Below are 14912 nucleotides of genomic sequence, written 5' to 3'. Positions count from 1 at the left end.
TTGATCGCCCGCAACGTGATTTGATTATTGTCTGCTATGCCAATTCGGAATCGGCGAATCCTCAGGCCCTGAAGCCGCACTATGTGCTTGTAAGGACACAATAGAAAAGGTCTACGGTTTACTTCAGATCTCTGCTTGAGATCGATCTTCAATTCAACTGATGTAACAGGGACTGTCCAGTGTGTCGTTTGCTTGAGTTTCCGTTTCTCTTTGTTGTTCCGCATCAAGTATGAAGCAACTTGCGCAAACACATGTCTTACTAAGCTTCATCCGCAGCTAAAGCATTTTTTCTTGTATGTTTTATATCAAACGCAGTGAATAAATTCACACGATCGAGCATATCGGAGTAGAGTGCCACCTAAACCGCCGCTGCGAATTATCGCTTCCCGCGTGAACTTCTATATTTTCGCTAACATCGGGCACATGAGTTGGCTGCACCAATCTCAGACACCGAAGCAGCCCGAATGATTCGAACAAAACGTAGGAGCTTACAGCCGACGTTTATCTTATTCGAAGCAATGCTGGTGTCGGTCTCGGTGATTCACGCCAGATAATAGCAACGGACGCGAAACTGTATGAGGTTGAAGGGCGACTTTTATTACGGCTTAAGAAAAATATTAAGCCAAAAGCCTTAGATGCCCCATCAAACGCGAAAATTGACCGTCGGCGTCGTGAGCGTCCACACGAGTGATGCAAAAACCATTATCGCGAAATGACGTCGCCATATGACGTCATCACGACGTCACAGATTGCCAAATTTTGTGGCGTCATCATGACGTCAGTTGATGATGTCACCACATGACGTCGTCGCCTTGTCAAAGTGGGCCGATCATAAAGGCAGTGGGAAGCCAGGTGAGGTGCAGAAAGCTTGCAATGCCTCCGATCCTGGAGGCAATGCAAAACCACGTTAGGTGCACAATGCTATCGGAGGGGGGCAGGGTAGGATCGAGTGAGAAGAAAAAGTCACAGTTTCGCCGCAAGGCCGAAGCAATGAATGCGATAGCAAGAAACTAATGCTGTATGAAGTGAGGCTCGCCAATGGATACTCTCAGTTTGAACAGCGCAAATGCGGCCGAAGCAGCGAAGGAAACTAGCGTGCTTCAAGTGTCGAGCTGTGACACTTGATAGTTCGCGCTCATCTTCTGTTTGTTCGTTTATCGGCGTCCCTTGAGCTCGAGTGGCTTTCGTACGCTCCGTAACATGAGCGCGGACATCACGTTGAAAGCGTGAAACATCCCTCTCCCCCTCAGCACAAGAAAACCGCGCGAGTAGACAGCGGAAGGGCAAGGTCCTCCCTGCGCAAGTATAAGAAGAAGCGAGCGAGCTCGCCGACGACTTTTAAATGCGCCTGTCGCGCTCCTAACGCCATCTCGCTGGTAATGAAGAAACGCTTATAAGCGCAGCCGTCTCTGAGTCCGTCCAGCGGTGAAGGGTGTGTATATAACGCTCGCCGTTACATACGTGGAGGATCTGCCTTTCGTGGCGTAGTCGCTAGCGCCACTCGCTGCGGAGGAAGAGGTCCCTGGTTCGATTCCGCGCTTCGGAAGCATTTTTCTGAATTATTTTCCTTTGGGGCTTTTATATATATATATACATACTTATACATATACGGTGCATGACGGCGGCGACGGCGACGGCAAAATCCAGCCGAGACTGTCCATATAATTGCTATCGCAATAAAAACAAGTCGATGGCTTCGTCCTTCAAGTCGTCTTACGCGAATGCATAAGGAACTCTGCGAGTATTTTTTTTCCTGCTTCTTTGGTTGCGCATTCGTTGCTTTTGTTACATAGCGTCGATACGGACTCTCCTTCTCTAAGGACTTCAAGTCAGATTATGTTCCGCTGTACGAATCCATTCCAAGTCAGTATGAATGAATATCACCGCCAATGATGTTGTCACCAGAGTGCTTCATGCAGTCGCTGTGCAGTAACAGTAACAGCGACCAGCGCATATTCTGCTCTGAACTCATCTGTTCTTAAAAATTGTATTTACTGCTATAAATATAGATGTACGATTTCTGAATAGCAAGCTCTTTATAGATGATTTTACTTTCGACACATGGGGGCCGCCATCTTGGGCTGTTAAACGGATGTTTTCTTGTCTTTGTATGTCGTGACGTGAAAGTGACAAGTTCCCGAGACGTTGAATGCACCAACCCAACCGTTTTCACGCGCATGCGTGCACCGCAGCGCTGCTCGTTTTGTTGTTAAGGATACAGAACAGGAAGGCTACAGTCAATTATGGCGGCACCAAAACCCCTCCGTAAAATTGTCCATAGCAAAAAAAAAATATTTTTCACATTTGTTAATAATCAACATACTCATTGTTTATTAACACCATCAACTTCGAGCATGAGGTAATTAGTTAGGCAATGCTAACAAGATTTCACCGAAGCTCATTTCACAGCTGTTGCACAGTTTTCGCTCATCTACTCGATCTCTTGATAAATGCAAAACCTGACTGACCATCATTTAATAAGGCCTAGCAAGGCTCCGCAAATAAGCAAGCAGGACTTCTTTTAGCTTGAACCGGCGTCCGAATGAAGTTATATTTATAAGGGGAGCACCAAGAAAGGTGAAGAACAAAGATGGGCGACGAACAACAGCGCTGTCTGATGATTGCATCGTTTATGAAGAAATCAACACTATCGTAACAACCGTAATAATTCTGGTGAAATCTAATCGTAGCTATATTGAAGTTGTCGCATGATCCCTTGGTAATGTGCGGTGGTGTACAGTTTGTGGATCTACTCCCGCAGTTGTTCCCGCCGTGCACAATCGGGTTCCTTCTCTAATAAAGCAAGACGACGAATTAGAGCCCTTCCAAATGTTTGTGAAGAGGGAAGACCAACGAAGCTGGGGTAATGTTCCGATGGCAAGGCGTCGCGCGTGAGTTTGACTTCCCTAGCCCGATCGTCGTCACTGGCATTGGCAGGACGGCGATCCGCATATTCGCACTTCTGGGCGCGCCGACGTTCCTCGTACTGCCACCACTCCTCTTGGGAACGTACGACAGGCATCCGACCCATGACGAGTACAAAGAGCAACTGAACACGTCGCTAGCATGATCGCTTACGTCACGATACAACGGACAAACGCGACTGGTTGACGAGACGTATTGGAGAAAGGCTATGATATTTTGTTAAATACGGCTACGCCAATCGCAGCGAGCGTAATAGCGCGGACACGCTCACGCGGCTGTCAGTGCTAGCTACGTCATGTAACGAAGAAGCAAAACCTAAGGTTCCATGAAAAGCTCGGTGCAATGCATGCTTTTTACACTGATAAGTTTGAAAACGCAGCCAAAACGTCGTTTTATACGACGCCACGAGATGGCGCAACGTGTTTCTCTGAATTAAGGTAGTCTGAAGTAGGGTGCCTCGAAGCAAGTGCCACCTCCCCCGAGACTAGGGCAGAGACACTTTTTGTCCAGGTGAGCGCATTATTGGGTCCAAGCCTTTGACGCGGACGCCGCCTCTTCTTAAGGTGACGTGCAAACATAATGATAGACACGCGCGCGAAACTGCAGAAATAATCAGCTTTAATAGAAACAACGAACTCAGACATAATATTCAAGGCGTCTGCCATAGTGCGCATACTTGGTGGTTCCGTTGGACGTGGTGCCACCCTAAATCTTGTCTACATGAGTACTCTTTCATCCTAGCTCAAGAGAGCATCGCCAAGCCCGTGGCATGTTGCGAGCTTCGCGTCCGGGCCTTCAGGTGTCGGCAGCGGTAATCGAAACGCCATCTAAGCCATTTTTTCGCCGATTTTTTAGATGCGAAGTATCTTAAGGCGGAGCTCAATCCGGTGGTGGTGGTGGTGGTGGTGTGCGGCGTGACCACCCTTACTGCGCATGCGCATACCCTCTCCACTTCCCCTCTCCACTCACCCTCTCCCCTTCCCCTTCCCCTCTCCTCTCCCCTCTCCCCTCCCCCTCTCCCATACCCCTCTCCGCTTCCCCTCTCCCCTCCCCCTTTCCACTCTTCCTCTGAAACGTGGACTATACTCTGTTCCAGAAGTTCCGTGCAGCAGAGCCAAGGCTACACGACCCTTCCACAGTGCTGCACGGAACTTCTGGAACAGAGTACTCTGTTTCAGACTCTGTTCCAGAAGTTCCGTGCAGCAGAGCCGAGGCTACACGACCCTTCCACAGTGCTGCACGGAACTTCTGGAACAGAGTATAGACATGCCGAAATTCTCTCCCGCTCAACGCCGCGATGAGCTCGAGCGCATGCGCGTCCGTTCCGCTTCTCTCTCCACTCCTACGCTGCCCCCCTCTCGCCCGTCTGTCGACCGCGTTCCCCGCTCGCCCTGTGAGAATTAACGGCCAGGCTAGATGGAAGATATAACGAGCGTAGCTCCGCGTTCCACGACGCGAGGTCGGTAGCATGCCCAACGAACGCCAACGGAACGCGATCGTGCAAGTGCTCCGGCTTCGCATCGCCTCATGGTCCCCTTTAGCGGGAGATGGTGTAATTTCTGTAAGACTTCAGATCATTACCCATCACAAACCATTTATCATTTAATTTTAGGCTGTCAGAAGCGTGTATAGCGCGAACGCTGAGAATATTGGAAGAATATTGGAAAGTGACGCACTTCTGATGGCAGCGCGAACCAGAAAACAAACAGTCGTGCCGCATTGATGGTCGTGAAAGGCACGCGGATATGTTTATATCAATTACAGACAGTTTGCCGAATACTATCAACGAAGTGGTGCGACATCTTGAGCTGCAGAAGTGCAGGGACTTTAGCAGTATACCTTTATTATGTGAGTGAAGGCTTCGTGCAGTTAGATGTATTTATCATACAGCGCTGGACAGCTTCTGTGCTGCGGACATCTGTGATGTGGCTAGGCGTATAGTACGTACCTTCTTTGCATATTTACGCTTATGCATGCATGTTATTCACTGGTATACATCGTAAAACGCTACATATGTGTCCTTCATTTTATGTGAACATCGATGCAGTCGCAATAAAATGGTTTATTATAGCAACTTTGTGTGATGGGAATTCTCATTACGCTCGGCCTGTATGCGGCAGGGCAGCATTAACCCACTAAAGTAAGTATGCAAGCTACTTCTGAGTTTCTAATGAGTAATTGACTACAGCGTACGTTATGGAAAAGAGAGAAATTAAGGGAGGGGGCTGCCGGAGCGAGCGGGGGACAGCCGCGACGCTGAAGCAGACGACGGTGGTATCGTCTGCTGTGCGGAACGCCAGCCGCCATGTCAAAGCGCCCTTGTGCTTTTGAAACATATTTCATTTTATACACAGTTATAAATTATACAAACAATACTCATAGTTCTTAAAACTAAATTGCATGTGAAAGATAATAAAAAAACTTGGCTGGTCCCCCTTTCATAGGAGTCGGTATGAGACGAAAGTGAAACATGTCACAGGGGTAGTTGAAGATTTATTGTGCATTGTTTCGCCACAAGGGCGAAGGAATGAATGCTATATAGCAACAAATTCTAACGTCACGCGAAAACGGCAAGCAGCTCGAAACTTGCAGCGCGCTCTAAAGCAGAAAGGACGCACGAAAAGAACATACACAGGGCGAGCGCGAACAACTACCACAATTGTTGCTTCTTTGTGAGCAGCGCGCTCCTTTCGGAAACGCGGCAGCTGCAGCGAGCGAAGTGACTTTCGTGCTATCTGCAATGTCATCGGAAACTTGGGTTGAAAGCACAAGACGTACGAACATGGAGGAAAGAAAAAATTGGCCGCGTATCTGCGTGCTTCGCTGCAAATGTCGTCTAAAGACGATAGAAGAGGCGCTGCGTGAGATATCGACGCCATCTGGCAATACGTCGGGAAACATGAGTGCTGTGTTGCGGGCTGGTAGTCCCGGCGCAGCAGCAGGCGAAGACCGGTGGTGACCAACGCGACCGGCGGGGACGCCAGCCAGCCCGAACACGCGGTTTGGCGCGAAGCGCTGAAGCAGAAGAAACGTCCGCACTCAACGAGTACTCTCCACACACTCTTTTATTTACACGTCACCTGGCTAAAACAGGAATGCCAGAGCGGCGCCCCATGGCATTCGTACAGTGCAATACAGAACCGAAACCGAAACTCAACAATGAGCTTGCGCAGAGGGCACGGACGAAGGCAAGTTTCAGCGCAGTGGCATTTTCAGCGCAGCTTAAAAAACTAGGGTCTTTAGAATTACGTATGTATGCATTTTCTATTAAAAGTACACACCACCTAATACTTACCTAGTGATGTTGCGCCTCAGATATGCGTGATATTTACTTTTTGATCGACAACGTTCACAAGTATGAACAGCCGTACCAGTTCAAGATGGCTGGCCCTTGGGCAAGTGGTTCAACTTTGGCCGAGTGGCTGAATCGAGTGACGTGCCGACAAACAGAAAGACAGACCAAAATTTCTCCGTTTAAGTATCCCAAGAAAGACTATCGTCTTTAAAACAATAGGAGGGAGCACGCCTAGCGTTCACAAGCCAGCCTCCTCTGAAGCCGCTTGCTCCTCGCGTTCGAGGCTCATTTCCCATGATGCTCCTGTTTCATTTCCTTTCTTGGCGGGCTCATGACCAAAAACAAAATTTGACTAGCGCGCGCGCCTAGCGTCCACAAGCCAACCTCCTCGGACGCCGCTCCCCCCTCGTACTCCAAAACTCAATCACGTGGGTGTGCTCATTTTTCAGCATGCCCCTGTTTCATTTTTTTTTTGGCTGGGCTTCAAAAATGTCACGTGACACTCCCTCCTAGTTTTTTTTTATTCCTCCATGCGTACGAACCGCCGCTATCACGAGATAAGCGCGCGCGCACGAGAGACACCCCCTGTAGAGGCGCGCTCGCATCGCAGCGCGTGAGGCGCCGACATTTAAAGGGGTCATGAACCACTTTTCCAAGTAATGATGTAATGACCTCAGTATCGGAGTTTACTGCCTCCCGAATCGATTGGCGCAAAAATTTCTCGAATCCGTCAAGAATCAGCGGAGTTACGGGGGTTTGGCGCACGCTCCGAGCGCTTCCTCTCTTTTCTCGTGCCGACGAGCGCACTGGAAGCTAGACAGGGAGGGATGGCATGGGGGAAAGAAGTTACGTCAGCGCGCGTCATGAAACGCGATCGCTCTCCCGCTGTGATTCGCTCGCGCGAGTGCGGCTACCGTGTACTGAGGAGTGCTGCGCCGGCAAGTGGCGGCACCCCGCGGCAAGAAGCGCATCTGATCCGAACGCCGCTCTCGATTTACGTCGGCTATCGGCCAATAAGCATGCTATGTCTCTTGCAACGTAAACTGCCAGACGCCCCGCCCACCGACGAGAGTGAGAACCGGCCTCTGTTTGAAAAGAGGGCGCCGGGGAAACGGCAACTTCGCGCTCCGCTTGTGGCCTTTACGCGGCGCGCACGACTGTAGTATTTGGCAGAGCAGTTCATAGCCGTGTCAGCTTTCCGCAGGATGTGTTTTTTCAACAAGCCCAAGGGGTGCTTCATGACCCCTTTAAAGCGCGCCCTGCGCGCTTTTCGCGCCATCTCGCTAGTGATAACAAAAACACGCTGAAGCCACCGATCTCCGACGACCGCCAACGGTAAATGGTGTAAATAAGTAGCTCGCCGTCAGTAACTTGAGGAACGTACGCTCTGTGGCCGAGTGGTTTCGCGCTGCGGAGCGAAGGGTCATAGGTTCGACTCCCGGCAACTTACCTTTTCTTCTAGATTTTTTTCTTTGCCATCTGTTAGTGTATATTTTACACCGTCATATCAGTGACGGAAATACGTCAGTGGAGCCGTGGTGGACCCCGGCATAAAACATTTTCGTGTTAAAACTTTTTCTGTCTAGACAAGATAACATTTTTTAATTGTTTTTGCAACTACCATTATAATCCAGACGGCGCTACCATCGCGTCCAATTTTCGTCCCCAATGGGTCATGGGCATGTCACTCCCTTGGCTTCGCTGTGAAAAGAGGTTGACAATTGTACTCTAGCATCGCACAAAAGGGGAACCACGAATACTTCAGATAAAGCTAAGTGCAGACAAGTACAACCAAGATATGCCACATTGTAAAGCTGTCGCACTTGCTCTGGTTTGACTGAAGATTTTATCTGCATATTTATTTAGTACCAGATTCATCTGTGAAATAAGAATGATGCGTTTAATTCCTTTAGTTTTTCCTATACGGCCTTTAAGCTAACTTATCGGCAGGATATCTATATATATGTTTCAAATTACGCCGTCGGAATGTTTGCAGCTGTCGGACACGGAAAGCAGGTGGCACGATGCCGACATGACCAATGATGCTTTGCTCCTGATTTGCCCAACAGCAATCTACGAGTTGTGAGAACTGTAAATAAAGGCGTAGGCATTTAACTCAACCAGACAATGTTGTTCGTCCCTCTGTCACGTAAAATAAATCGTCATAAAAATGTATAAAAGAAATTTTCCAGGGGATGCTGGGTTTGAAATGTGGGGCCCTGCGCGCTCCGAAGTCGAGCGTCGTGCCCATTTGGCTGAACACCTACGCTTGCCGAATGTGAATATATCTGAACCATTTGAATGCGTTGTACATGAAATACAATAATGTAGAAGGGGAGCACTTTCTATAAAAAGATTCGGTGAACTACTTCGTGATGGTTGAATGAAAGCCCGGACAAGAAGTAAAGACGACATGGGGCATCGTACACTTCTGAAAAATTCCGACTTGGCGAAGACACGCCCCTTTCTGTGATAGCGAGAGGCGCGTTCCATCGGGCTGTTGCTGACGCAGATGAACGCTAGAAAGATGAAAGACGCCGTGACGATGCCGCTTGAAAACAACGTCCTACAGACGACCGCAACCACAGTTTCTTGAAAAGAACTCTACGCTTACGCATCACTTGGACACCTCCTAAAGGAGATTCTGCGTAGACTTTTATAGCGATAGCGATTGTATAGACACTCTCGGCGGGTTTTCACCGTTGCCGTCGCCGTAATGTTCCGTATATGTATATGTATTATATATATAAAACCAACAAAGAAAAATAATTCAGAAGAAATATTTTCCGAAGCGCGCGACCGGGGATTCGAACCTGCGACCCCTCGCTTCGCGGCGCGCCACGTTAGAAAACTCCGCCTCGCAGCACACGTCCTTCAGCGTACTAACGGCGAGTTACTTATATACACCATTTACCGCTAGCGGTACGCAGAGCTGGTAGGTGCTTCAGCGCGTTCACTATCACCCGCGAGGTGGCGCGACGGGCGCGCTTTAAAGTTCGTCGCCCCGCTCGTGTTTCGCTGGAGTTCGGATGCGCGCGTGCCTCCTACCTATACTTTGACCTACAGCAGGCCCGTAGCCAGGGGGGGGGGGGGGGGGCTAGGGGCCCGGGCTCCCCCCCCCCCCCCGAGATTTTGTTGAATTTGGTGCTTTTACCAAAAATAAATAATGAAAATAGGTGTTTTTCTCAAATAGTCAAGGTTTTCAGCAAGTGCCCCCACCCCCCGCAAAATATCCCTGGCTACGGGCCTGACCTACAGAGCGTGGTGGCCCGTGCTCGCGCGCTTATGTCGTGAGGGGCTGGGGGTGAAGCGTTTGTGCGTCTTGTTTTATCTCTCGGACTTCTCCAACTACACCGCTCCAAACCTCAGCGCCCTGGTACGGTCTGGCGGGCGGATTGCACACGCCCATTTTGCGGCCGTGGGCCGTGCTCCCCGGGCTGCGCAACTCAACTGACTCAACTTACAATCAACACAATTAGCAAAACAACGATAAATAAAAATGCACGAGAGAGGAGGTTCTCGCACACTTACTATAATAGCGCTATTTCAGTTATTTTTCATGGGCTTTAGCTTGATAGGGATGGCTGCTAGAGCTGTGCACGGGCCGTATTTCCGAGCCCGAGCCCGGCCCGGGTCCGCTGACTTTGTCGAAGGCCCACCCGAGCCCGACAGCAAAGCGCTGCGAGCCCGCCCGGCCCGGCCCGTCGTACGAAAACACAATCCCGGGCCCGGCCCGGCCCGACCCGGCATTTTAAAGGTTCGCTGCGAAAACGAAACATCGTTTTCCGGTAATTTGGCATTTTATTGAGCATATCAAATATGATCAATCGACACGCGACGAACAGTCTCTATTACACACTTTACAAATTACAAATAGACGGCCTCATGCCAGCAACGATGGAGTTCGCTCGCCACAGCCGTCACGTCTATGAGGTATGCCCATGCAAGCGTCAGCTTGCACGAAAGCGATCTACGTCGGGTCACTCGTCGCTGTCGCGTACATTTTCACTCATATGGGATTTGGCCTTAAATCTAACGCGAACAGTCGCGTGGCGCTGTCACTAGCTCAGGTGGTGTTACTTCTCTGTTTGTCGGAGTGCAACAGATGCAGTGCTTTAACTGCTCCCCTTTTGTTTAAAGTAGCGAATGGAAACGAAAAGCGTTAAAGGGCGGTCGCGAAAAAGGCGCTGTATGCGTGCTGGAAAACAATTCCCGCTCATTATCTATATTTCGGGCTTGAGTCGGGCTTTGCACCGGGCCCGAGCCCGGCCCGCTAAAACTCCAAGTAGCCCGAGCCCGGCCCCGGCCCGAAGTGAAAATACGTCGGCCCGCCCGAACCCGGCCCGCGGGCCGGGTCGGGCTCGGGCTTTCGGGCTACCTGGAGCCCGTGCACACCTCTAATGGCTGCGCCATATACAGTGCATGATGAAGTAACGCATATTGAAGCCAACGACTAGTGCGTGAATAAGTAAACAAACGGCTGATACATCTTTCATAGGAGTAGGACAAAACACAAAATTGAAGCGCATCTTCATAATATTGTTACAGCTTCGTTTGACATCAACACAAGTGCATAAACCTTGACAGCGCATATTGCAAAATAAATAAATAAATAAATAAATAAATAAATAAATAAATAAATAAATAAATAAATAAATGTCGTGCCTAATGCTACGCACAGCGAGAATCGATGTTATGCGAAATATTCCGCGAGGAACCGGCTATGCCGCCTCTATTAACATTGAGCCAAGCGTTGCGATGCGGACCAACAGGTTTTGTAAGTAGGATACAGTTTAAGAAAAAAGAAATTACGTGTTACTCTCTTTGGTGAGCTCTGGCTTGCCACGCGTAAATAACTGAATTGCATTTTTCGCTTTCGCAGAGTCGCGGCTTGCCATGATTCTCCAAGGAGAGTTTAAGATGATCACGTGAACTCTGTCTTAGAGATCGTTATAATAGTCTCTTCGGAGAGTCGTGGGACGCGCGACTCTCTGAAAGTGAAAGCTGGAATTTATCACCTTATTCTGTTCGTTCGTGACCATCCCGTAGTTTAGTATGCGTCACTAAGACATGTATCCATAACACATCGTCTTGTGGCCAAGCGTATTGCTTACTCGTTTATTTCTTTTTTAAAGCTATGCATTATTATTATTATTTTACCTTTTCTGCATACATTTTCTTCCGTAACCCACTTCTGCCGTAGCGCTTATTGTGCCGCAGTATGTACGAATAAATAAATAAATAAATAAATAAATAAATAAATAAATAAATAAATAAATAAATAAATAAAGAATTGGCCGCTTATCTGCATGCTTCGCTGCAATTGTCGTCGAAAGACGATAGAGGAGGTGCTGCGGGAGATATGGACGCCATCTGGCAATACGCCGGGAAACCGGTGGCAGCACCACACCGTCGGAAGAGGGCTTTTTTTATGCATAGCTTCGCATTTTCAGCGCAGCCTAAGAAACACTACGGTCTTTAGAATTACGTATCTATGTGTTTTCTAGTAAAGGAACACACCACCTAATACTTACGTATTGATGTTGCGCCTCAGATATGCGTAACATTTGCTTTTTGATCGACAATCTTCACAAGTATGAACGGCGCCACCAGTTCAACATGGCTGGGCGTTCAGCAAGTGGTTAAACTTTGGCCAGGTGGCAGATTCGGGTGACAGACAGACACGCCGGCCAAAATTTCTGCGTTTAAGCTCCCCAAGAGAGACGATCGTCTTTAATAAACACTTCGGTGACTCTTGAGCTTCGCCTTCGAGAGTAGAACGCGACAGCGCAATTGTGCGCCGTTCGTATCGCCTTCTCAATCGCCAGCATGGAGGAAGGAATATACTAAGGAGAGGCCCTGACGTCACTCGTTGTGAAGCCGTGGTGAAGCCGGAAGTCGGCCATATTGACTGGGCAAATTCTCCTCTCTTGTTTACATCCGAATGTGAAGCGAAAGGCGCGACTCTCTCTCCGGCTCGAAAAGCACGTGGGCTGCGCGGCGCGCGCGCCGGTGCTATCCGAAACCAACTGAACGGATTTTAACGCGCTGTTCTGCCGCGATACGGCTGACGAAATCTCTCCGTCTGGGTATTGTACTCTTGCACTGCCGCCGTTTACAATAAACTCCGCTAGTTGCACGTTAAGATTTTTTTTTTATTTGAACAGTTTCTTGTGAAAATAAAGATGTTATGTCGGACCAGCCAATTCATTGCCGCGCAACGAACCAGGCGCCGAAATTTGTACAGCTTCTTTCAGATCGCTTTTCTTTTATGCTTCTCTTTGGGCTTTATGGAACTTTCGGCCAGGCTGTGAGCTAGGCACGGCGATACAAAAACATGTCTTCTCTGCAATAAACCCGGAGGCCCGTAGTTATACCACTAAAATCGGCGTCGGTGGAGCATGTATACGTGACAGCCCGTTGAGGTTGCGGCGGCCTCCTTGTTTTCGCTTCCCTTATGTCCGAAGCGTACTGTTTTCAACGGATATCCCAAAGGCCAGGATTTCATTAGGACGAAGCAGCGAACACCAACTGAAGGTGCGTGAGAAGATGTCTCTGGTGTGGATCACGCGCACTGGTACCTACGGAGAACTTAAAGGCGAGGATCGCGTTAGGACGAAAGCTGGGAAAGCCAGCCGAAGGAATGCGTGGGAAAAGGTCTCCCGGATGGATCACGCGCGGACACAGCCGCCAAGGACGGCGGGGAAAGCCAGCCGAATGCGAGGGAAGATGTCTCCGGGATAAGTGGCTAGTTATTTGAGAACAGGAGAGAGAAGGCGCTTGTTTCTGTCTCCCTTATCGGGAACATAGCTAAGCGCCTTGCTTGGTGGTGAAGTGGTGGTTCACGCGCGGACACAGTCGCCAAGGATGGCAGAGAAAGCCAGCCGACGGAAGGCGAGGGAAAAAGGTCTCCGGGATAATTGCCTGTTTATTAGAGAAAAGAGAAGGCGCTTGTTTCTGTTTCCCTTATCGGGGACCCGGCTAAGCGCCTTGCGTGGTGGGGAAGGGGTGGTTCACGCGCGGACACAGCCTTCAAGGATGCCCGCCCGGTTCAAACAGCGCCCGTAAACAAACACAGCATTCCTCCTTTCTTAACGAAAGCATGATATGATTGTGTACACCTGAGGATTTCGAATAGTATGAGCGGCACGTCTTACTGCGTTGGCACTATCCCTCGAAGCTCCACTGCGAGCACGTCGCTGTGTGCGCGGTCACAGCCGCAATGCCCAGCTGTTGTGTGCCAGGATGCAAGTCGCGCGGCTCACAAGGAGTACCAGCCACCTCCTACCATTTGTAAGTAAATTTACTTATTCGGTGGACGCGTTAGAGTAGAGGCCAAGCGAATTCGCATAGTGGCAACCGTTCTGTAGATTTATAATATAACATGTTATGCTGCGTGTATACATTACTGTGCAATACATATGTTGTGCAACCATCCATTATCAGGTTTCCCAAAGATGCCGTTCGTCGGACAAAGTGGATAGAAGCAATTTGGCCCCCGCATATTCGCCGGGAACCTGCAAAGGAAGCTCATGTTTGTTCGAAGCATTTCTAAGAGGAGCATTTTGATCGCACGTCCGCGTTCAAAGTCCGCCTACGAGAGCATGCAGTTCCTACTCTCTCGGTGAGAATGAATCAACTTTGGAACCGATTTCCGTTCTCTTATACATAGTTCACGATTTATATTTTTCTCTCTCTGGTAAACGATCTTGATACCTGTATGTCGCTAGCATTATCGTGGTAAATGATGGTAAAAAGGATTGACATACAATAAATGTTATAATTCAAAATAAATAAATAAGCAATTAAATAAATAAACAAATTATCATGCACCAGTTCATATCTATTCAGGCTTCCTTCTTTTGACATCACTGACGAAATTATATTTTTCTCTTAAAATTTAACAGCACATACTCATACCTGTTAGTACTCTGTGCACGAATTGGTGGGGTGCAAAAAAAGAACTTAAGGTAGCAATTTCATAACCAGCATCTAGAAATTTAGATATAAACGTGGTAATCAAAAGCAAGAGTTTTGTAAGTGCCTCTTGCATCACGTATACATGGTTAATTTATATTGATATGAAGTAATGCAGCCCCTGTGCCATTGTTATTTCTTTTCTTGTTTTATTTTTTACATCCGATCTACAATTGTAATACTAAGTTTTTAATCCCCCAGCTACCTCATCCAGTACAACAAGGTGATAGAGCACCTGATGCAGCAAGCACCGATTCATCCTTTGATTCCCCTCAGCTCATGCAAGGTTGCGCTGAAGGCTTGCTGCTGCTTGCACAGGTAAACACTTCACTTGATCATTATAATATGCTTACAGGCCAAGTTATGCTTGAAGCAGCCACTCAACAATAAAATATTGTGGTTGTACTTGGTGCATTAGAATTCAATGTGTATTTGTACAATGCAATGCAAGTAAAGCAATATGCAGAAACTGTGGGAATGACAGTTATATTGCACTCATTCCTCCAGTTTCAATGCCTCGCTTCATCTGTAATGCTTTGTACAGCTTTTCATGAAGGCATTTTTAACTAGCAGTGATATATCACTATCAGGTTGCTGCAACTTCTCATGAAGGCCTACAAGCTTGCCTCTCCACACCTGCATCGCCTGACTTAGCTGCAGGCTTCCACGGGCAGTCCACACTCTAACAGGTGCACATCACTTTTCCCCTCTCGTT

The sequence above is a fragment of the Rhipicephalus sanguineus genome, unplaced genomic scaffold, assembly GCF_013339695.2.
Source record: "Rhipicephalus sanguineus isolate Rsan-2018 unplaced genomic scaffold, BIME_Rsan_1.4 Seq766, whole genome shotgun sequence".
Lineage (NCBI taxonomy): Eukaryota > Metazoa > Arthropoda > Arachnida > Ixodida > Ixodidae > Rhipicephalus > Rhipicephalus sanguineus.
The sequence above is the reverse complement of the archived record's forward strand: the minus strand, read 5'-3'. Positions refer to the sequence as shown.